This window comes from Vicugna pacos, unplaced genomic scaffold, assembly GCF_048564905.1.
Source record: "Vicugna pacos unplaced genomic scaffold, VicPac4 scaffold_77, whole genome shotgun sequence".
Classification (NCBI taxonomy): domain Eukaryota; kingdom Metazoa; phylum Chordata; class Mammalia; order Artiodactyla; family Camelidae; genus Vicugna; species Vicugna pacos.
Window position 1 is genome coordinate 1,037,019 of NW_027328758.1, and position 24,542 is coordinate 1,061,560.

Genomic DNA, 24,542 nt, shown 5'->3' on the forward strand with positions numbered 1-24,542 from the left:
CTCCATAAACCTGTTATTCTTGAAGCTGAGCCCACCTATGGAGCAACTGGCACAGCACTGACTGCGGCATCCAGAGTGGGAGAGACCCACCCGCCCACCGTGAAGGAGAGCAGCACCTGACCCAGTGTTGGAGGGGCATGATCTTCTTGCCGACAGACACTGTGAGCAGCACAGATGAGGGGGCCAACAGAGCAAGCTGAGTTCATGAAACAGGGCGAAGACACAAAGACCTCTCAATAAAACCATTAAGAGTGCACAGTCTCTAGGAGAAACCATCTTTGTTTTTTAAATCTTTTTATGTCTGTTTTGTTTTCTATTACCTTTCCAATCTTTACTTTTTAAACAGTTCTATATGTTTACAGTTCTCATTTCATTTTTAATACTCTTGGTTTTGATCTGTTATTGATTATTCACAGATTTCAAATATTGTGTTTTGATTTTTTTCTTCTTTTTATCAAGGTTTTTAAAAGACATCTCAACTCAATTCCTAATCTGCTTCAATTTGCTCTTCTATTATTGATTATACACTGTTTTCAAACCTTCTTTTCCTCCATTCTTTTAAAATTCTCTCTCTCTCATTTTAAAGTTTTACTCCCACATAGGCTTCAGATAGATAAATAAACTCCTTTAAGGACCACAATAGATAACTGATACTCCTTAAGCCACAGTGCCAGAGAAATATGAGCAGTATGAAGAAACAGAAGCAGTACTCCCAATTAAAAGAGCAAGAGAAATCCCCTGAAAGAACCATCAATGAAATAGATATTGATGGCATGCTAGATCAAGATTTCAAAAAAGAAGTGATCAAATTACTGAAGGAACTAAAAGAGATAGTGTTTAGAGACATAAAATATGTCAAAAACAAAATAGAACCTATAAAGAAGAACCAAGTAGAATTCATAAATTCATTGGCTGAAATGAGATCTGACCTAAAGGCTGTACAAAGCAGGCTAGATAATACAGAGGAATGAATAAGTGACCTAGAATACAGGACAACAGAAAGCACCCAATCAGAACAGTTGAGAGAAAAACAAATAAAAAACAATGAAAACAATATAAGGAACCTATGGGATAATATAAAGCATGCCAATCTATGTATAATAGGGGTTCCAGAAGGGGAAGAAAGAACAAAGGGGATGGAAAAGGTATTTAAAGAAATCATGACTGAAAACTTCCCAAACCTAAAGGAGGAATCAGACACCCAAGTACAGGAGGCTCAGAGGTTCCCAAACCGGAAGAGCCCAAAAAGACCTACACCAAGACATAACATAATCAAGATGGCCAGACTGAGGGATAAAGAAATGATCCTAAAAGCAGGAAGAGAAAAACAAAGAGTGATTTACAAGAGAAGGCTCTCAGCTGATTTCTCTACAGAAACACTACAGGCCAGAAGGGAGTGGCAAGATATATTCAAAGTCCTGTATGAAAAAAAAAGATGCAGCCTAGGATACTTTCTCCAGCAAGGCTATTCTTTAGAATAGAAGGAGAGATAAAGAATTTCACAGAGAAGCAAAAACTAAAAGACTTTAGCAACACTAAACCCATGCTAAAAGAAATATTGAAAGGTCTATTCTAAATAGAAAAGAAGCACGATGCTACAGAAATGAGAACTCATAACTGGAAAGGTGATAACTACCATGAATTACAAATAGAATAAAAATGAAATTGTAAAAGAAGACATCTAAATCATTGAGTGGGGGAGGGAAGCAAGAAAATAAAGAGTATTATTTTGTTTCTTCTTTTTTTAAAATTTTTTGTTCTCGGTAGGATGGGTTTGAGATTATATTACTATCTGTTTAGTACACACAGTTACAGTAATTGGTTAACAGACTTACAAAAAAGTGTAACTACAAGCCAAAAACTTACAAGTGAGTCACAGAAACTAAATACAATCCAAGATAATAGAAAGGAAAATTACCATACCACAAAAGGAAGAAGAAATGAACAAAGAAGAAATACCAAATCAACTGCAAAAATAAGTTCAAAATAACAATAAACACTCATCTATCATTAACTACTCTAAATGTTAATGGACTAACTGCTCCAGTGAAAAGACAGAGTGGCAGATTGGATAATAAAGCAAGAACCTTCAATACACTGCATACAAGAGACACACTTTAGGGAGAAGGACACATATAGATTGAGAGTGAATGGACGGAAAAGGATATTCCATGAAAATGGAAATGCCAAAAAAGCAGGTGTAGCAGTTCTGATTTCAGACAAAATAGACTTTAAAACAAGGGCCACAAAGAAAGATAAATAAAGACATTTTATAATAATTAAAGGAGCAATACAAGATGAGAATATTACAATCATTAATATATATGCATCCAACATGAACACCTAAGTACATAAAACAACTACTAACAGAGATAAAGGGGGAGATTGATGGGAATACAATCATTGTCAGAAATTTAAACACCACATTAACATCACTAGACAGGTCTTCCAGACAGAAAATAAAGAAGGCAACAGAGAAATTAAATGATACAAGAGAAAAATTAGATTTAGTGGATATTTTCAGAGCATTACAACCCCCCAAAATAGGATATACATTCTTTTCAAGTGCACATGGAACATTTTCTAGGATTGACCATGTACTTGGTCACAAAAGAACCCTCAACAATTTTAAGAAGGTAGAAATTATCTCAAGCATTTTTACTGACCACAATGCCATTGAAACTAGAAATCAACTACAGAAAAACAAAGGAGAAAAAAAAGGAAAGCATAGAGATTAAACAACATGATATTAAAAAGCCAATGGGTCAATGATGAATTCAAAGTTGAAATTAAATACCTTGAGACAAATGAAAATGAAAACGCAACCACACAAAAATTATGGGAGGCAGCAAAAGCAGTGCTAAGAGGAAAGTTTAGGGTGATACAGGCTTTCCTCAAAAAAGAAGAACAATATCAAATAAACAATCTAACCCACCAGCTAAAGGAACTAGAAATAGAAGAGCAAAAACACCCAAAGTCAGCAGAAGGAAGAAAATAAAAAAGATCAAGGAGGACATAAATAAAATAGAGACAAAAAAATAAAGAAAATAATCAATGAAACCAAAAGCTAGATTTTTGAAAGAATAAATAAAATCGACAAACCTCTGGCCAAACTCACAAAGAAAAAAGAGAGAGCACAAATTTGCAAAATAAGAAGGAGAAATTACAGCAAATAACATAGAAATACAGAATATCTTATGAGGATATCATGAAAAACTACATGAAAAAACATGGATAACCTAGAGAAGACGGACAAGTTTCTGGAAACATACAGTCCACCAAGACTAAATCAAGAAGAAACTGACCACTTGAACAAACTGATCACTAGGATTGAAATTGAATTAACAATATAAAAAACCTCCCTAGAAATAAAAGTCCAGGATTGGACAGCTTCACCAGGGAATTCTACCACACATACAAAGAAGAATACATACCAGTCCTTCTCAAACTCTTCCAGAATTGAAAAGAAGGAATATTCCCAAACTCATTCTATGAAGCCACCATCACCCTGATACCCAAACCAGGCAAAGACACCACCAAAAAAGAGAATTACAGACCAATATCACTGATGAACACAGATGCAAAAAGTCCTTACCAAAATACTAGCAAATAGAATCCAACAGCACATAAAAAAGATTATACATCATGCTCAAATGGGGTTCATCTCAGAGACACAAGGGTGGTTCACCATATGCAAATCAATCAATGTAATACTTCACGTCAACAAGAGAAAGGACAAAAACCACATGATCATCTCAATAGATGCATAAAAGCTTTTGATAAAATTCAACACCCATTTATGATAAAAATTCTCACCAAAGTGGGTATTGAGGGAACATAACTCAACATCATGAAAGCTATATATGACAAACCTACAGCCAGCATAGCACTAAACGGTGAAAAACTCAAAAGCTTCCCACTAAAATCTGGGACAAGACAAGGATGCCCACTATCACCACTCCTATTCCTCATATACATGGAAGTCCTGTCCACAACAATCAGGCAAGTAAGAGAAGTAAAAGGGGTCTAAATTGGAAAAGAAGAGGTAAAAGTGTCACTATATGCAGATGACACGATACTATATATAGAAAACCCTAAAAGGACCACACAAAAACTACTAAAGCTGATTGAAGAATTTAGCAAAGTAGCAGGTTACAAGATTAATCTTCAAAAATCAGTTGCATTTCTTTACACTAATGATGAATCAACAGAAAAAGAAAGTAAAGAAACAATCCACTTTAAAATAGCACCCAAAGTAATAAAATATCTAGGAATAAATCTAACCACAGAGGTGAGAGAATTATACACAGAAAACTATAAACCATTGGTGAAGGAAATTAAAGATTTTAAGAAATGGAAAGGTATCCCATGCTCTTGGATTGCAAGAATCAATATTCTTAAAATGGTCACACTGCCCAAGGCAATCTAAAGATTTAATGCAATCCCTATCAAATTACCCAGGACATATTTCATAGAACTAGAACAAATCACAATAAAATTTATATGGAACCATCAGAGACATAGAATTTCCAGGGTATTACTGAAGAAAAAAAGAAAGAGGCTGGAGGAATAACTCTCCCAGACTTGAGACAATACTATAGAGTTACGGTCATCAAGACAGCATGGTATTGGTACAAAAACAGACATATAGACCAATGGAACAGATTAGAGAGCCCAGAAATGAACCCACAAACTTTTGGTCAACTAATCTTCAACAAAGGAGGCAAGAATATACAATGGAATAAAGACAGTCTCTTCAGCAAGATAAACATAAAACAAGATACAATTAACCTCCTAGAAGAAAATACAGCCAAAATATCTGACATACATGTCAGAAATGCTCCCCTAGGGCAGTCTACCCAAGCAATAGAAATAAAAGCAAGAATAAACAAATGGGACCTAATGAAACTTACAAGCTTCTGCACAGCAAAGGACACCATAAGTAAAACAAAAAGACAACCTAGAGTATGGGAGAACATTTTTGCTAATGAAACTGACAAAGGCTTGATCTCCAGAATATATAAGCAGCTCAAATGACTTAATAAGAAACAACCAAATAACCCATTCCCAAAATGGGCAGAAGACCTAAACAAGCAATTCTCCAAGGAAGACATACAAATGATCAATGGGCACATGAAAAAATGCTCAGTATCACTAATTATCAGAGAAATGCAAATCAAAACTACAATGAGGTATCACCTCAAACCAGTCAGAATGGCCATCATTCAAAAATTCACAAATGACAAACGCTGGAGAGGCTGTGGAGAAAGGGGAAACTCCTACACTTCTGGTGGGAATGAAGTTTGGTTCAGCCACTGTGGAAAACAGTATTGAGTTTCCTCAAAAGGACTAGGAATTGACTTGCCATATGACCCAGGAATCCCACTCCTGGGTATATATCCTGAAGGAACCCTACTTCAGGATGACACCTGGACCCCAATGTTCATAGCAGCACTATTTACAATAGCCAAGATATGGAGACAGCCTAAATGTCCATCAATGGATGACTGGCTAAAGAAGTGGTATATTAATACAATGGAATACTACTAGGCTATAAATACTGACAATATAGGGCCATTTGCAGCAACATGGATGTTCCTGGAGAATGTCATTCTAAGTTAAGTAAGCTCAGTAACAAGGAATAAAGAGAAGTTACCTCCAGGTACAGTTATTTTGATTAAAATATCCATACAGAAAGCAAGTCACCCGCACGACTGCTGCCAGGAGGAGCATCTGAGTGTAATAGCCCAGCCAAGCAAAGAAGATTCTGACCTTCTCTCCGTAGAATTTCCTGCAGAAAGACAGAAGGTAGTTTCAGAAGACACACATAATCACTCTGTAGCTTCATCCTCATGTTAATTTCTTTTTTCTTTGTTTTTTAGGGGGCATAATTAGGCTTATATATTTGTTTTTTAAATGGAGGCATTGGGGATTGAACCCAGGACTTCATGCATGCTAGGCACGCACTCTACCACTGAGCTATACCCTCCCTCCATCATATTAATTTCTGATTCTAAATCAAGGGTGTTTTAAGCTTAAACCTCTGACTCAATTCACACTTAAAACATATGCGTTTCCATAGCAGGCCCCAAATTCTACCGTGAAATAAGAAGTATTTTACGTATCATAGAAGTAGAGATCACTGGTTCACCTGCTGAAGAGAGATAAATGAGAACAGAGAAAAGGAGGGGACGAGGCCAACTCTGGAGCAGATGCAGGGGATCATCACCACTCACTGAACAGTCTGGCACATTCAACAAATCCCCCCAAAAATCATTCTTAACAGGCTTGACACAAGTGGACATCAACAACTGGCTCAGTCATTTGCTCCTGCCTTACCTCGGGAACTTCCCTGGAGCAAATGCATCATAAACCACAGATAATAAGGAAATGGCTGATAATGATAACCACTGGGAGTGCAATGTCTCTCTGGCAAAATATTTATAAAACTCATTGTGCGAATGGGAGAGGTTAGGAGGGATGTGACTGAGGAAGGTACTGCCCTGTATTCTTTGTATCAAGCACGTCTGTTCCTAGGATTTAAAAACTCTTCAGTGTTTCTCAGTTAATCTGGAGTAGATGGAATAGGCCAGGGAGGCAAGATTAGAAGAAAGGAGGCAGGGCATGATGTGGTGCCAGGCTGGTCCTGAAAGAGCGACAGACACCGACAGGCAGACACAGAGGATTTAGAGATGAGGCGGAACAATGAGACAGCGGCTCAGGTGTGTCTTGCTGTTGCTGATACTTCCCTCAACTGGCTCACTGCTGACTCGAGAGTGCTGGGTAAAACCTGTGGATTTCCTCAGCTCTGAGTTCCCTCTGAGGCTTCCGGCTTGGTCTAGAGCTGAGATGAGCTCCGTGGGTTTAGCCTAGGGGGGACTCAGCTCTGAGAACAGCCTGCAGTCCTGGGAAATTTCACGCAGGTACCCCTTTGGGCTGGACAAGCGCTCACAGGGCTGCTGTGGGACCAGCTCCATCGTCAGAGACCTGGGCGTGGACCATTCCATGGGGAAAAGGGCTGAGCCCGATGCCAAATCAGATAGGAGGGACAAAGTGTGTTCATTCTCATGTGATTGGGCTTTGTGGCCTGGCTCATGGATGGCAGGCTCAAGATGGTGTCTGGCAGAGAAAACCCTGGCAATAGGTTTGAGATGTCTTGGACTCTTTCTTGTTAAGCTTTCTGTAATACATTCTTATCAACTATCCGTCCTGAAAATGCCACATTCAAAACTTAAAGAATGTTAGATGTTGCCTGCTCCAACTGGCCAATGGTAAACACAACCTGCTACAGTTAGAGACCTGGGCAGGCAGCCTCTGCCTGCATATTTACAGTGACGGGGAGTTCATTACTTCCAAAGGTTACATGTCGGCAAGAAGGTCAGAAAGAATTTTTGAACCTTAAACAGATGTCTGCCTCCTAGTCCTTGCTGAAAGGCTAGGAATAATGAGGATCCCTTCAAATGTAGTTTTGTCTGATTGTTATCTCTGTCAAAAACACCCCAATTCTTAACATCAATTTTTCAAAATTCAGCTTTGATTTCTTTTTATCAAAGTTATACCATACATTCATTAAAGAGACAAACAGTTCTCGAACACCAATTGTAAAAAGGAGCAGTTCCCAGCCACCGCCCCATTTCCTGGCCAGAAGCAACCACGTTCAGCTCCTACTGCTGACTCGTGGAATAATTACTCCCTTTCTCTGAGTAAAATCCTTGTAACGCAGCCTACTGACTTTTTCAGCTTTATGTATCACCTATTTAACTATCTATTTTGGAAAATGAGGATTAAGCTCTCTTTCAAACCCCATCTCATCTACACACCCAAACCTTCATTCTTCCAACCTTTTGATACAATTTCATTATAATTTTGATCAGATCAGTAGCCTTGCTTTACATTATTAGGACCCTGTACAGACTGTTCACAGCTGTAGCAAGTTGTCTGCTAGGCTTACTTTTTTCTTCCCTACTTTGTGTTTCCTGGAGTTAAAAATTGTCCTGGTGGTTCATAGCTTAGATTTCTGTGCACTTAACAATTCAACCTCAGACCTTCTCCTAATGAATAACTTTCTCAACACTTTCCAATACATTGTCTACAAATTTCATCTCCTTGAATAAATCTCTTCAGATCTCCTTCAACCTGGATTAACGACATGCTAGTCTTGTCACAGAGCTCAAGGGGCCACTAGTGGGAAGCAACAAAGGGAACACATGTACCAGGGGCAGGGAACAGATCAACATATTTTCCTTAGCAAAACATACTTAAAATAGTGGGAAAATTGTTTTCTTTACAAACACAAACACACACACACAAACCCGAAAAGCCCATAAAGAATGATTAAAGAGCTGTCAAACTCATTGCCCTGCCATCAAATACTGTATAACATAAAACAAAAATAACAGAAGGAAAATATAGTATAAATATGAATATCAAGGGGGATGGGGTACACTCAGTGCAGAGTGTGTGCTCAGCATGCATAATGTCCTAGATTCAATCTTTAGTACCTCCATTAGAAAAAAAAATTAAAAAGAAAAGAAAAATGTATCAACTTTAAATATTTACATATGTACAAGCATCCTCTTTTAAAACTGTGTTCTACAGGATAACCCGGGTTAATGAGAAAGTGCCTCTTCATGACTGTGATCCTGCTGATAATTGAGGAAAGAAATTAGAGTATGACCACATGAAATAAAATCCCTTATGAAATAATGATCTCGGGTGACAGTCATTATTGACTGCTGTCATCACAAAAAAGAGAGTCAACTGGACATTATGTACCTTATGACAGGAGTACAAAACTTCACACAAATATTCTTGCACACAGTTGAACCTCAATCAGATCAAGGTTTTATGGGAGGATCAAATCAATTAGCTAAAGCAAATACATAGGATGGAGAAACAAGTCTAACTCCACAGGGGAGAATGAAATCAGCCAAACAGGAAATTGAGAAACCCCTCAGCAATTTCAAGGAAAATGAGAAACAGGAAAATTATAGATTAGAACCCACTTGAGGGATATGCTGGCTGCAATGTCTGAACCTAGTCTGGATCCTGATTTCAACCCCAAAACTACTTAAAAGTGTATTTTTGTGACAATCAGGGAATTATTTTCTAACCCTAAAAAAAAAAAGGAATATTCCAATTGTATTTGAAAGAGACCTTGTCATTTCACTGATGAAAGGTTAAGCTATGTAGGATCGTCTTCAAAATGATCCCGTAGTAGGGGAGGGGAGGAGGTGGAGATGAAAGATGCAACAACAGTGACTCTGAGTTTATTATCTTGGAGCTGGGTGGCTGATACAAGCAGGCTGGCTGTGCTGTTCTCTCTACTTCTGTACATGTTTGAATCTTTCCATAAAATGTGAAACAAAAAAACTTCCGTGTTTTAAAACCCTCAATTTGAAGGTTAAGAAGTTTGCCCAATTAGGTGGGCACCTGCATGGGGCACTGAGATTAGAAAGAACAGGCACCTGGCTCCAGGCCGACGTGGGGCTACCTTGACCCTCCTCTTCTCCTCACCATCCACAGACAGCCCATAACTGCATCCTGTCAGCTCCACTCCCCAAACGCATTCTTCCCTGGCTCCAACCATCTCTCATCTGGCCCAATCCAAGAGCCTTCGACCAGGCCTCCCTGCTTCCTGGGTCCCTGCAATTCATTCTCCACATTATCTTTGCAAAATATAAGTGAGAGAAAATTACTTTAGTGTTTAAACTATCATGACTGCTTCTCACTGCACTTAGATCCTACACTCCTTTCCATGCTCCTGATGCCCTTCTAAACCTCGCGTCTCATCACTCTCACCAACGCTGGCTCCAGTATCTCCTCAAACCTGCTAAGCACATTTGTGCCTTGGGGCCAATGGACAAGCTGCCTCTATTCCTGGGGTGACTTTTCCCAGAGCCTCAAAGTCCAGCCTCCTTATCACCATCTCAGCTCACATGTAACCTACTCAAAGACAGCTTTCTTGACTCACTTTCACCCAAGTCTCCCATCTCAACACTGTGTTATTTCCTTCATTTCAATCTGACATTGTTTCCTTATTCTCCCGATCATTTTTGTTTGCTAGGTTGTCCTTGGCCTCCCTCCCCCCAGCAGCCTTGCCCAAACAGCATAAGTTCGTGGGGAGCAGCCGGCACTGGTGCTCTGAGAAGACACATGCTGAGCGCGACATTACAGTCACGTGGTGTAGTGAAACGGTGTCGAACTGCAGATACAGCAAAGCAGTGAGAATTTCTCTCTATTTTATAATTTAAGTGAAACCTAACATTTCCTCCTGTTTAATGTAGAATTTGGTAGGTCTTTGGTCCCAGTTCCTGGACGGCAACCACTAAAGCCTTGAAATTTCCCAAGATAGGAATGTCTTTGCTATTCATGGTGGACCCTTGGTTGGCTTGAGTTCATGGGATAACTCAGGATGGGGACTGGACAGCCAGAGACACCAACCATGTGATTAGAGGAGTGGGGCTTTGAGCTTTGTGACAAGTGAGTGACCACCAGGAGAGGAAGGGGCTCAGCGGTTAGGGCTAAGGGAAGGTTTGACTTACAGTTAGGGTTTGGGTTAGCCATGTCGGTAGTGACCCAATAAATCATGTCTTTGTTATAAAGCCTCCAGTAAAAACTTGGGGCAACAAAGCTCAGAGCTCCTGTGAGCTTCCTGGTTGGTAACACTCTTGGAGGACTGTCACCGTCAGATGCCATGAGGGCAACCCTGAGCCCTTCCCACTGAAGTGCTCTCCACAACAGCTCACCTGATGAGATCTAAGGGCTGCTTTTCGTCTATGCTTTGAGGAGGAGCCCATTCCCTGTACAGAAGGCCCTGTTCGCTGGGGCAGCTGAGGTCCTCTGACTGAGGCTGAAGTTGCACTGGGAAGCAGAAGCAAACAGGTGAGCATCACTGTCACCACGTGATCACATGTTCTGTTGATAAAATGTGGTGCTAACACTTCGTGGTCATTTGTAAATAAGGGGCCCTCACTTGCAAGAAGGGATGGAGGTACTATATAATTTTTCATAATTCTCACCCAGGATTAATACTAACCCCTTGAGGGTCATTTGCAAACGTGGGTGGAAAGTAATGCTTGGATTTTACAGTCCTGGGACCACCGTGGGTACCTGGTGAGAGCCTTGCAGATGCTTAATATCCTACAACCGGGCCAGTCTTCCACAGAAAAAACACTAGGCCACCCAAGTGCCCAAACTGCTGCAGTGGAGGGACACCTGACGGTCCAGCCCCCTCCTTGGACACCCAGAGGAAACTGGACTCTGGCTGGTTAGGGGTAGGGTCAATTCTGAAACCCAGGCTTTTTTGCTCCCACAATTCAGTAGTTATTCGGTGACAGCACATGGAATATAAACAACAAAGAAACTTGACATGATGTTATATATTTAGCTTACTCAAGAAACAAAATTTAAATCCAGTCATTCTCCTTCCCACCTGACCTACTTTCCTTTCTCCTGTACTAGAACCAGATTATCGCCCACCAAGCCTTAACATGGGTCCTGACTCCACTTACCTCCCTCCCAAACACCACATGAGATGATTCCTCAGCCTGGATCTGGGACCAGCAATTACAACAGGCGTTAGTGGAAAAGCACTGGTTGTGCACAGATGCCAACTAAACACTGTAGAATTCTGGTGTCCCACATTAGTAATCATGACAGCTGTTTGCCAGCATCCCCAAAGTTCATTTCAGACTCTCACTGCTAATTTTGCTGGGACATAAATATAAAACAGGTGGACTGCTGGGCTGGACTGCTATGCTGGGTCTCTGATCCAGGAAGCTCAGTGTCTGCTCCCTGCACCCAGCTCCCTGTTCTGTTCATGCATTTGCATCAAGCAGCTGTTTAGTGTCCATTTTAATATCTTAAACAGTGCATTTCAGTATTGTCTTCATCTACAAATACGTGTACCTCATAGTACTAATGATCAATCTCAGTCTTTGCTTTCTTTGGTCTTAGAGAGTAAGATAAATGGATAGCAAAGATAACAAAGTCATAGAGCGCTATAATATAGTATTTCCTTTATTTCAATGACAGGATTTATTTAAAGAGCTTAGATATAACATCCTCGCATTTATGGAATCATTAAGCGTCTGAAGCTCTTATATTTTAAAAACTTCATTTCATGAGAGATGTTATCAGTTAGAGAAGTGCTCCTGAATTTAAGGGGTTACTGTCATCTCAGATGGAGTCCCTAAAAATTGTCAACACTCTGCAGTATTGCCATCATGACAAGAACCCGGACAGATGAACTTTGGAAAGCCCTGTGGCTTTCAAGTGCACAGACACAAAATGGTATTTCAGAGGGAAAAAGCCTGAATTACAGAAAATGATAAATGAAATGGTCTAATATGTATTACTCTTACAAAGAACTAATACTTCTTTGGTTGATAATAACATCTGTCAGTAATTATGAAAAGAGCTGACAGATGCATAGTACTTAATATTAGCCAGGGCTGTTCTAACATTGACACAGATTCATTAATCCCCATAGCAACTCTATGAGGTGGGTATTATTATTATCCCTATTTTATTGATGAGGAACTTGATAAACACAGAGGCTAAAAGACTTTTACAAGGTCGACAGCGAAAAACCAGCAGAGGTGTTCCAGCCTGCGTCTACGCTCTTGGCCGCTTCTCTTTTTTATTGTTTGTTTGGTTTTTTTTTTTTTTTTGGTGGCGGGGAGATAATAAGGTAATTCTGGTGGGGGGTGGGGAGGTAATTAGGATAATTTGTCTATTTTAGAGGAGGTGCTGGGGGCTGAACCCAGGACCCTGTGCGGGCTAAGTATGCGCTCCATCACTTGAGCTCTACCCTCCCCTCTCGAGTCTATGTTTTTAGCTGCTAATCCGCACTGCCCCACACGGTAACTCTGGGGGAACTACAGTTCATTCATTCACTCACTCATCTAAACTCAGCCTTCCCGGTGCCTGAGATTCAGCAGTGAACAACATGGTTCCTGCCCTAAATGAGCTCGTAGCCTCCTGACATATTATCTTCATTTTACCCAGGAAGAAATAAGGTCAAGAAGATTAGCCCTTTCCTGTTAACACAGGAGGAGACATGAGGTGCTTTATTTCATCTTTGCCATTTGACTTACACCATGGGGAGGGAGAGCTGCCTTGCAGATCCCGGAGCTCACAAGCCTGTTAACCCCGAATTTTTTAACGTTGTGCCTTACCTGATACTTGATCTGAGAAAGGATGAAGTAAACCTAAAAAGATTCTAAAAGAGAGTGTGTGGTTTATACAGGGTAACTAACCAGCCACTGTATAAACCACACGCTCTCTTTTAGAATTCTCTTTTAGAATCCTAACAGGAATCTGAAGGCATATTTCTTTTCTTTCTCTTTTTTCCCTTTTATGGGCAGCTTTAAAAAACCAAACCAAACCAACCAAACCAAATCACTGATAATTCAACAGCAGGTTCTAAATCACCCCCAAGACAGCAGCTAAACTCGGTTTAGACTTACAACGTGGCTTCCGGTGGCTAGGTTGAAGAACATATCTCTATCTTGAATATAAAAGTCATTCACGCAGCTCTTCTCAAATAAAGCAGTGAAAAACTCTTGCTCTGGCTTGATGAGACTTTCATTCACTTGGAAGACTTTCATAAAATAGCTGAAATTATCGAAGGCTGAGGGCCGGGTTTTCAGATCATTGGGCTTCAGAGGCAATTTGATGTGCAATATCTCAGCGTATGTACAGAGCAATTCCCACAGGGTGTGTACTTTTGCAAATACAAGCTTGTCATCCAAAACCTACACTGGGAGAATGAAAACACAAACCAGGTAACTATTTTCACATTTTTAGTACACAGATTTTTCTTATGTTGCTGGTAGTTAAAGCATGTGTGCAAACACACACACATATGACACTGGTAAAAGTGAAGATATAATAAAGACAGTTTTGCAAACCATCATATATTTTGCCTTAAAGATAATTTCTTTGTTGAAATTACTGAAAAGTTATTTAAAATCCTTACAGTTCATTCATAAAATTACCAATGTTTTAGATGAAGAAATGCACACTTGTTAATTTTTAGTCCAAATTAGTGACTAAAAATAAAAACACTAAAATATTCTTTGAAGTGGTATTGTAATGACAGATTTTTAAATTTCTCAAACCTAGGACTATTTACATATCTGTTCAATATAGTGTTAAATAGCCATTAAAAAAGATTTGAAAGAATTATATTTATTGATATGGAATATATAATAAAAGGAAAAAGCAAAAAATGTGAAATAATAATTTTCCTTTTTGGAAGGGAAAATGCCTACATTTGAGAAAAAAATGTTTAGAAGGATTTTAAGATTATTTATGACTTTTAATTCCACTATTCTTACATTTAAATTTTGGGGGGTAAATGTTTATAATAAAAAATCTTTAAAAATGTTCTTGCATAAACACATTAATAGACGTATTTATGGCTACATTCTCTGGCTATTAAAAAAGATCTCCTAGTTTTGAATCTGGAACATACATTCCATAATGCAGATTCTGACTGACTCGCCTCCCAGCCCACAGCGAACGCGTGGCTGGGGTGACATGTTTCACATGCCATTCCAGCATTCCGGGTAAAATGCAGGCTCCCAGCCAATGGCTGCAAAGGGACTGACCCTGATCTGATTGCTTTCAGCTGCAGACCATCACAGATGAGGTTAGATTCATAGGCTCATGTTTTTCTATGTCAAAAGAAATCAGAAAATGTTAGGTTTTTACTTTCACCAAGGGAACAAGAAGTTGTTTCATTTTTTTCTATGCAAAAATATAACAACAACCCAATTTGAACCTGAGGAAAAGACATTTGCTCAAAACAGCACAGTAGCAGTGAAGGTGCTCTGGCAGACAGGGACTTGTTGGATTACTGTGGGTGCTGGACTCCTCATATGGATTTCCCTTGGCACTCCAGAAGGCCTGTGGTTGTCCCCATGGGTTTGTGGCCATTTGTGGTGCACAAAAGTCTCTGGCTCTGCCACAATTTCAAAGCCTTTTTGGCTTATGAAAGGTTTTGCACTCAAATGGAGCTTTCATGAGTCCCATTCACTGATGTCATTTACCAGACTTATAGTCCAGATCTGACATTCTAGACTTTTAAATTCTTGCAGACATTCAAATGGTTCAAGTTTGGATGTGTATTCACCTCTGCAGGCCTGGAACAAATTCGATAGCACTAACCAGACAAGTTCAGTAAAATGCAAAGAAATTTTTCTCTCTGCAAGACTGAAATGTCTGTGAAGTTATAAAAACTTCTACATCTACAAAAATAGGGAACAAACTCATCAGTAACTTATCTGTCCATATTGCATGGCCATTTAAAAAATACTGTATTTACTGCTATTAAATTCTATCTGGCTTTTGCCAAGTACTGTCCTAAACTGTAAGGAAAGTATATGAAGGTAGAGACTATTTGATCTTTTCAGAGAAAAAGGAACCCTCCTACACGGTTGGTGGGAATGTAAATTGGTGCAACTATGGAGGACAGTATAGAGGTTCCTTAAAAAACTAAAATTAGACTTCCGTCTGATCCAGCAATCCGATTCATGGGCATATGTCTGGAGAAAAATATAATTCAAAAAGACACATGCACCCCAATATTCACAGAAGCACTATTTACTATAGCCAAGAAATGGAAACAACCCAAATGTTCACTGACAGATGACTGGATAAAGAAGGTGTGGTATATTTTTTATATATATACACACACATACATATACACACATGCACACACATAAAATGGAATACTGCTTAGCCATAAAAAATAAAATAATGCCATTTGCAATAACATTGGTGGACCTACAAGGTATTATGCTAAGTGAAGTAAGTCAGAGAAAGAAAAACAAATACTCTATGTATTAACTTATATGTATATCTAAAAAAATAAAACAAATTAATGACTATAATAAAACAAAAATAGACTCACAGGTGCACAGAACAGACTGGTGGTTGCCAGCTGGGAGAAGGAGGAGAGGGGAGGCAGGATGGGGGTAGGGGATTGAGAGGTACAAAGCACTAAGTATAAAATAGATAGGTTACAGGGATGTATCATACAGCACAAGGAAATATAGTCATTATTTTATGGTGACTTTAAATGGAATATAATCTATAAAAATTTTGAGCCTGTGTGTTGTACACCTGAAACTAACATGATGTGAATCAACTACTCGATTACAAAATTTTAATCCAAGTTTTCTTTTCATATTATTTGAAATAAGTTAGAAGCCAGCACTGTCCAACAGAAACACAATGCAAGTCACAATTTTCCAGAAATCCCATTTAGAAAATAAAAAGGAACAAGTGAAATTAATTTCAGTAATAATTAGATTTATCACAAAATATCCAATATACTATCATTTCAAAAATGTGATTAACATTTTTAAAATTTATTAATAAATATTTTACATTATTTTTGTTGTACTAAGTCTTGAAAATCTAGTATGTATTTTCCACTTATAGAACATCTCAACTCACAATAGCCACATATGGCTGGTGGCTACCATACTAGACAGAGCAGATTACACCATTCACACTTCTGATAAATTAACTTCTCTCTTACTTATTTAAAAAATCTGCAGAGAAGGATTTAGATATTCCCTATATCCAACAAAGCAATCTTGAAGGGTGGGGAATATCTTCATTATAAAGTAAAAAAAAAAAGGTAAGAGAGCCACAGTTACATGTATGTTAATGTAACAATACCTTATTAATTCATTCAGGAAGTTACAATCTTTCCTCATACGCCAAGGATTCACTGTCACTGGGAAGTATTTTTCATTATTATCATCTTTGGAATTGAGAGGCTTCTGATGACCCTGCTTTGTGAATCTGTACATAAGAGAAAATAACAAAACAAAGAAAAATACTTTATTAAAAATAATTTAGGGGGTAGGGCATAGTTCAAGTGAAAGAGCATATTCTTAGAATGCACAAGGGCCTGGGTTCAATCCCCACTAATTCTTCTAAAAATAAAATAAATAAATAAAAACCTAATTACCACCCCTCTGCAAAAAATTAATTAATTACTTTAATTAAAAGTTAAAAAAAAGATAATTTAGTGCAGGCTTATCAGGCTACAAGAGCTACAATGAATGTCCCACCCACCCATTCATTTAGAGGAAGTCTCACAGTATTTCCCAACATAAAGGTTAAAATATAACTCAGAACACTTTCTGATGGTCAGCATGACTTTAACAAAAAAGTAGGTAATTACCTCCCTGGTGTCAAAGCTCTGTCAGAGATGAGCACAGATAATTTAGTAAAAATGGTTTTGCAACTGCCTTCAAAAGAAATGTTGAGAAATGACTTTCTCTGTTGAAAATTAGCCTGCTTTTACACTCTGCAGTAGGCATACATGTTTACAAACCAGGCAGGAACTGGATCATATTTTACACATACTTTAGAAACTTAGAAACTGATTTGAATTTTGCTTTCTACCTGCAAGACTATTTTTCAGGTAATAACATAAGCTGGCCACGATAATAAATTTTGTTTCCCTGTTTGCTTAATCTTCACAACAACTCTGTAAGCTGGTATTATTACCCCCACATAGCAGATAAAGAGCTTGAGGCAGAAAAGAATTTGGGTAACTTGGTAAATGGTAGAGCTGGGTAAGACGGCAGCCAGTCTGACACTCAAGTCCATTCTTCTCACTGATGTCTAATACTGCTAGTTACATTCAGCAACGACAGTTGATTTCATATTTAAGTGTGTCATTTTTAAAGTGCAAAGCTATATTAGTACTGCTGTGTAAATTCTTTTGAGATGTGGTTGCCAAAAAAACCTCAAAACAAATAAAATCAGGGTGCCACCGGGGTGAGGGATAACTGCATATGGACGGACACAAGGGGACTTTTGAGGACACAGTTGTGCAACTCTAGAAATAGCTAAAATGACTGACTTGTACAATTACAATGTGTGAATTTTATGGCCTGTAAATTATACCTTAATATAGCTATTAAATTAAGAAACTGGGATACCAAATTAAGCCTAAAACTCATATATATATCACACAAAGAACAACAGGCAAATATCATTATTTACGACACCATTTTCCTTCATGCAGCTTCCTTTCCTCACCAGTTTCTGAAAGGATGATTCATTTTTAAAATAGTCTTTTAATTTATTCAGCAAATAAATTTTGACTGCCTACTATGTATCCAGGACTAGTCTAGGCACTTGGAATAGATCAATAAACAAAACAAAAGCCCTGTGCTCACAGAGCTTGGTTGGAGTCTAGCTGGGGTGGGGGGTGGAGATGAAAATTCACACAACAGAGCAGCAGAGGAGGTGGCATGTGAAGAAAGAGGAACCATGGAAAAAAGAAAAAAGGGCAAGGTAAAGAGAGTTGAGAGTATGGGATGAGGGTGATGTTGTATTAAATACCAGAGCAGGCCACAATGAGGACTGAGGTTAGAACTAGGACTAGGAGGTGAGAAGGCCCAGGGGGACAGAATAACCATCACCAAGGCCAGCACGTACCTCGCATGTTCCAGAATGGGGGCACGGCTGGAGCTGCGGAGAAGGGTCAGTGCAGATCCTGTACGGCCTTGGAGGACGTTGTAAGGACTGTGGCTTTTACCCGGAGTGAAATGGGGAGGCACTGCAGAAGGACGACACAATCCAACTTAGTTTTTCAAGGCTCACTTGACTGCCTGGTGAGAATAGTCAAAACGGGTGAGAGATGAAAGGAGGGAAGCCACTGAGAAGGGCTGTGCAGGAGGAGAGGACAGTGGCTCAGGGCAGGGAAGCAGCAGTGGAGGCAGGAGCCATGGTGAGAAGTGGCTGGGCTCTGAATATGTTTTAAAGGCAGTGTTAAACCAGATCTATTGACAGAATTCACGTGGTATGTCAGTGAAAGTCAGAATAACTCCAAGTTTTTTGACCCAAGCAGCTGGAAGGATTAAGTTTCCACTAACTGAATGGGGGAGGCTGCAGAAAGGACCAGTTTGGGGGGTAGGAGGACCAAGAGCTCAGTTTTTGCACATGTTGGTTTTAAGATATCAGAGTTCCAAGTGAAGATGTCAAATCAGCAGAAGATTGAAAAGGTCCAGAGTTGGAGGAAAGAAGCCTAGCGGGAGACAGAAATGTGGGAATCATGGGTCACACAGGCACTACAGGACGCTATGAAACCCAGGTACTCAAACATTAAGATAACCTGGCATTAACCATAGAAGTTAACCTTGCTCATGTCCCCAGGCCTAGAATCAACAATAATTGAGAGACACCTGATCCCCTGAGGGCCTGCCTACTAGGTGTGGATATCAGTCTTGTTTCCCAACCACTCGAGTTTTTAAAGGGAACTTACAAATGAATTCGTGCAAGACACTGCCTCCAGTGGGTGGGTCCAGAGCTGGAGTGGGAGAATGGGATGGTGCACGCTACTCCCTACGGCCGAGTGAGTGTGTGTGTGTGTGTGTGTGTGTGTGTGTGTGTGTGCATTCATGTGTGTGTGCGCAGGGGGATGAGTTACATCTGGCTTAAGAAAAAGAGCTAGTTAAGTCTAGAAGCCGAAAGATGAAAGAACATCCAGATCTGGTAGAGGGAACAGGGGAAACACTGTGTACTGTAAGACATATCCCCATAATGCCATTTCCCACCATCCTTTCATCAGGAACACAACTGGAAAGGGTGTAATTATGTAGATACATGCAACGTACACAATCTTTCTAACCATTTAACACTGAACATCTTCATATGTAACAAGTAAATGATATTTATATCTGCTTCAAGTTTAATAACAAGTTCACAACAGAGGGAAAATAAAATATTGAGGACTAGTAGAAGTATCAAAGAAGGCCTTTCAATGCTCAGAATGGAAGCAAAAGCAGCTCTGCCCTACAAAGAATGTCATTAAGAGTCAAGAATGTTTATATTTGTTTAAGAAATTGAGAGTTACAACTTTCTGCTTTAAAGAATTAACTTTAGGACAGATACCGTACAATAAGCAACGTCTATACTGGTGCTTTCTTAAAGCTATTTTTAGTTTCTATTTTTCTGATATACTCCAGAAACTCTGCAAAGAAAAGCTTCTATTCAAATGCTTAAACGAATAAAGAAGAAATAACACTGCACTCTTTTAAGTGTTCTCTGTACTGAGAGTCAATTGCAAATGCAGCACCCTGCCACAGGTCTACATTTTTAACAATAAAGTCCTTTGTACAATTTTTCAATCGTTATGTGACTTTATGTCAGTCTGTCACTCAGAAGCAGAATGGAGTACCAGAAAATGACACATCATGTATAAAACTACAGATGTGGAAGATGAATGTACACCAGGAAACAGCCAAGTGGGAGGGTAAGGTTTATCTTTTAAGTTATCATAAGTGAAGTTACACATTCTCCCTGTTTCTTTTGTGAAGAGTTAGTCTTATGCAGAAAAGCTCTCATTCTGAGAACTGTCTTCATTAAAATATTTGGAGATTCTTTTTTAATATTTTTTTTATTTATTATTGTATTACTTAATCATTTTTATTTTGGCAGGGCATAGGTAATTAAGTTTATTTATTTTTGGAAGATGTAAGGTACTGGGGCTAGAACCCAGGACCTTGTGCATGCTAAGCTTGAGCTCTACCACTTGAACTATAACCTCCCCAGATTCTTTTTTAAGGTTCTTTTACTTTTAAGTCTTTCTCAACTCTACATCCCATAACCAGTATTAAAATTATCCAGTAGCCTATTGTTACAGGACATACTCTACAAGAGCTCAGGTTTCCCAGGGTTGGGATCCCAGAACTCTGATACCAGATAATCCTAAAGCCTTCCTTCCATAACTGACTCTTCTGCCAATTCACAGCTGCGGGCAAGGTCGGCTTCTCAGGCCACGTAACTTTCTAACTCTGCCTACAAACACTCTACTGCCAGGAAAGGAACTCTCAGACAGGAAGCACACAAAGCCCCTAATGAGGGCTGCCTCCTTCAATCAAGATGCCATCTCCAAGCAGATTTAAACCTACTGCAAAACTTCTGAAGACATCTTAGAAATAACATAGTTTCTATAGCAACATACTGTTTGCTCTGGAATAGTGATTTCCAATGAAGGGAACAAAAGACAACATGACCCAAGCAATTTTTTAAAACTACACGTAACGATCCTTCTTCACGTGAGGATTCAGGCAAGCCCGTCTTACAGGTCTAGTGTAACAGAATGACAGCACCTCTAGGAGTAGGGTGAAAAGCAGCGAGGTAGACTTTTAGTGAAAGGGGGTGATGTAATAGGCCCCATCGCCCACGTACCTCCCACCACAGGACAATCATCTCAGATCGAGAATAAATACTTTAGGAAACAGAGGTTATGTTTTTATGGTTTTCTGGTGGAAATAATGCCCTGAGTCATGTGAAGTTGTGGCTGCAAAATTGAACAGGGGACCAGACATTTTCACATTCAGAACACAAATACTCAGCCCCCGGGAGGCCACCACATCTGCTCTCCCATTTTCCTGTTCACCCCAAAAGCTGCAGGGCTCCCCTGCTTGCAGTGAGTCACCCACCACTTCTCACAAATTCCTGCCAAGTTCATGTCAGCAGCTAGTGCTGTCAAAGTCACCATTTGTACTGCTATGAAGCCCCTCCATTACTTTATTTCCCTTCTATTTTCTCTGTTGTCTTCCTAGCTACACTTCCATTCAGAAGCTGGTTACCGCACTAACATTGCCTCTGTAATGAGTCCGGGATATAGGAAGTAGAGATTTAACTGTAACCAGTCCCAGAATACTTGTCATGCCACTCTATTTTCCCAACAAAATACTCTGCATCCCTCATCTCTTCCAAAGAACCACCGCATTACTTAGAGGTTGTAAAAGTACAGGGCTTTCTCTCCTGGGAAACACTGTGGCTTGTGGTAGAGTTGTGCTTTCAGTTTCTGCAACTAGTTACAGGCAAAAAGACATGTTCCGCAAATTTTCTTCAAGTGTTTGGAATTTAAACTTTAATTAGATACAGTGCCAGCAGACTAACTGTAATCTATGAACATATGGTCATATTATCAAATAATGTTCATGTCTGCTCTACAGACATGTAAGAACTTGAATTACACCTGCAGTCTTTAGGCTTTTAGAATTGGATGTGAAGCATCCTGTGAGATAAAAAAATCTATCCAGTCACATAACGCCTTACAGACAACATCACATTAATGCTACTGCATACATTAGTATAGTCCATGCATGGATAATTACACTTCCAATTTCTCAGAGCTGGAAAGGAGATGTCTATAAAAGCTGGAAATGCCCAATTAGCAAAATGGCTCAACAGTTAAAGCAGACTCCTGCACCTCCCAGAGCAGAGGGTGGAGGGGGCATTGCCCACCACCCTGTCCTCCCCCAGGACGTGGCATGTGGGGAAGCAAGCAGGAGGGGGTGGCTGGGACTCGGAGGTGGAGAGGTGATGAAAGCAGAAGTGGAACTGCTCTGGTCCCAGAACAACAGAGCTGTAAAAAGCTCGGCTTCAGTTCAGCCCGCTCTCTCTCCCACTTTCCCTCCCACCTACGTGACAAAGAACACAGTCAGGCACTTTATGTCCCTGACGGTGACTACTAGCCGGAAAGAGACCAGGATAAAAGCGTGTCCTATAAAAAAGCAGTCTGATTTTAAAGACTATGTCATAAACAATGAACAGCACGGTCAGAGTGGGACACTTGTGAGGCGCTTAAACAGGGAGGAGGAGGCTGAGGATCCATTTCCAGCACTTCCATGTCTTTTATCACTCCTATTTCTGACCTTTCCTTTGCCACTTTTCGTAGCACTGCCATCACTGGCAGGTAAGGGGGCAGCAAAATGACTTGGCCAAGTGGCTGATGGGGCTACATTTCCCAGCACTGGCATGAAAAGGTACTGGAAGAGGAGCAGCTGGAAGATGTGAACCGTGGTCCTGGCCTGTGCCAAACACTAACCCGGTGACCCTGGTTTAGGCTTTTAGTCTCTCTGGGCTTCCAGCTGTGTACTTATAAAAGAAGGTTTTGTCATTCCACAAATATGTCCAATATGAAATGTAACGTGAATGTCAAACATAATGACATCTCACCTGCTTGCATCAGGGAACTGTACAAGCACTGAACACTATGTGAATGTAAAAACAGAGTTAAGAAAACTGTTGAGGTAAAGCGCTAAACTGAACATGGAGATAAAGTTTTATGGATTTTCTTACCTTCCTTTTTTAATTGCAACACTGAATTAGAAGTTATTAGCTATAATCCACACCACCACCCCTGTGAATAAATAAAGTAGGTAAGCACTGCCTGGATGCCTGCTATTGCCCGATGCTAAGCAGGGTGAGGGGTATAAAGGAGGCTGAACAAGGGAGTCTTCCCCAGTTACCAGCTAAGCGAGGAGGCACATTGGAAACCACCCGGGAATTGTACCAAGTCAGTATTCAAAGCCAAGATTACGGGCTACCGATCATAAACAGTGCAGAAATACAAAGGGGAGCTAGAAGTAGTTCAGATAAATAGGTAAGACTCTATGAAGGGGATGGGGCTCTAACTAGTTTTCAGGGCAATTCTAATCTGTTTTAACTGAGGACTGGATAGGAAAAGGCTGGAGACTCCTGGCTTTTGATATAGCACAGGTTACACTAGGAGGCTAAGACACATAAAGATTGGAACACATGAGGTAAGGCCAAAATGATGGAGGGCCGAGACTACCTCGCTGAGAGATCTGCTCGTGGTAAGTTTTTGACTTGACTCTACATGGTGGAGGGTCAAAACTGTAGGTGGATTGAAAGGTGGAGAGAGAATAACCAAGAGCTCAACAGAAGGAAACATTCAAGTGTCAGGGATGAAAGCTTTTCATCAGAATATCAGCAATCAGAATAGACACTTGAAACCAAAATCATATAGTTCCAGAAGCTGACAAAATGTGGAGGGTGGAGAGAGGAAGATAAATTAAAGACCATTTCAAGCCTTTGGGTATTCAAGACCGGAAGAATGATTATCCCACTGAATAAGTGGAGACGCTGCAAGAAAAAATTATGAAACCAGCTTTAGACATGTTGAATCTGACATATGAGCTAAGAGCTGGTGTTCTCTAAGAAGCTCAAATTTCAAAACTGAAGCACAGATCTAGAGTACAGGCTTAAGATATACATGGACAAGACACAATAAATCTCCTAAAAGGAAACATAGGCAAAACATTCTCTGACATAAATCTTACCAATGTTCTCCTAGGGCAATATACCCAGGCTATGGGAATGAGAGCAAAAATAAACAAATGGGACATAATTAAACTCATATTTTTCTGCATAGCAAAGGCAACCATAAGTAAAACAAAACAACAACCTACAAATGGGAGAAAATATTTGCAAATTATACGACTAACACAGGCTTAATTTCCAGAATATAGAAACAGCTCATACAACTTAATAATAAAAAACCCAAACAACTCAATCCAAAAATGGCAGAAGACCTAATCAAACATTTCTCCAATGAAAACATACAAATGGCCAATAGACGCATGAAAAAATGCTCAATATCACTAATTAACAGAGAAATGGAAATCAAAACTACAGTGAGGTATCAGCTCACACCAGTCCGAATGGCCATCACTCAGAAGTTC

At 39.7% G+C, this 24,542-nt stretch overlaps 1 long non-coding RNA gene across 1 annotated transcript in view; it reads right to left on the reverse strand.

Annotated features, from left to right (window-relative positions):
• LOC102543713 (uncharacterized) overlaps positions 1-13,719 on the reverse strand; it is a 39,853-nt gene extending 26,134 nt beyond the window's left edge. Inside the window, exons 1-2 of the long non-coding RNA XR_012070225.1 lie at positions 13,473-13,719; positions 5,657-5,791 (exon numbers count right to left, since the gene is read on the reverse strand). This is a non-coding gene — a long non-coding RNA (uncharacterized lncRNA). The remainder of the gene's footprint in view (positions 1-5,656; positions 5,792-13,472) is intronic.
• Positions 13,720-24,542: the final 10,823 nt, after the last annotated feature.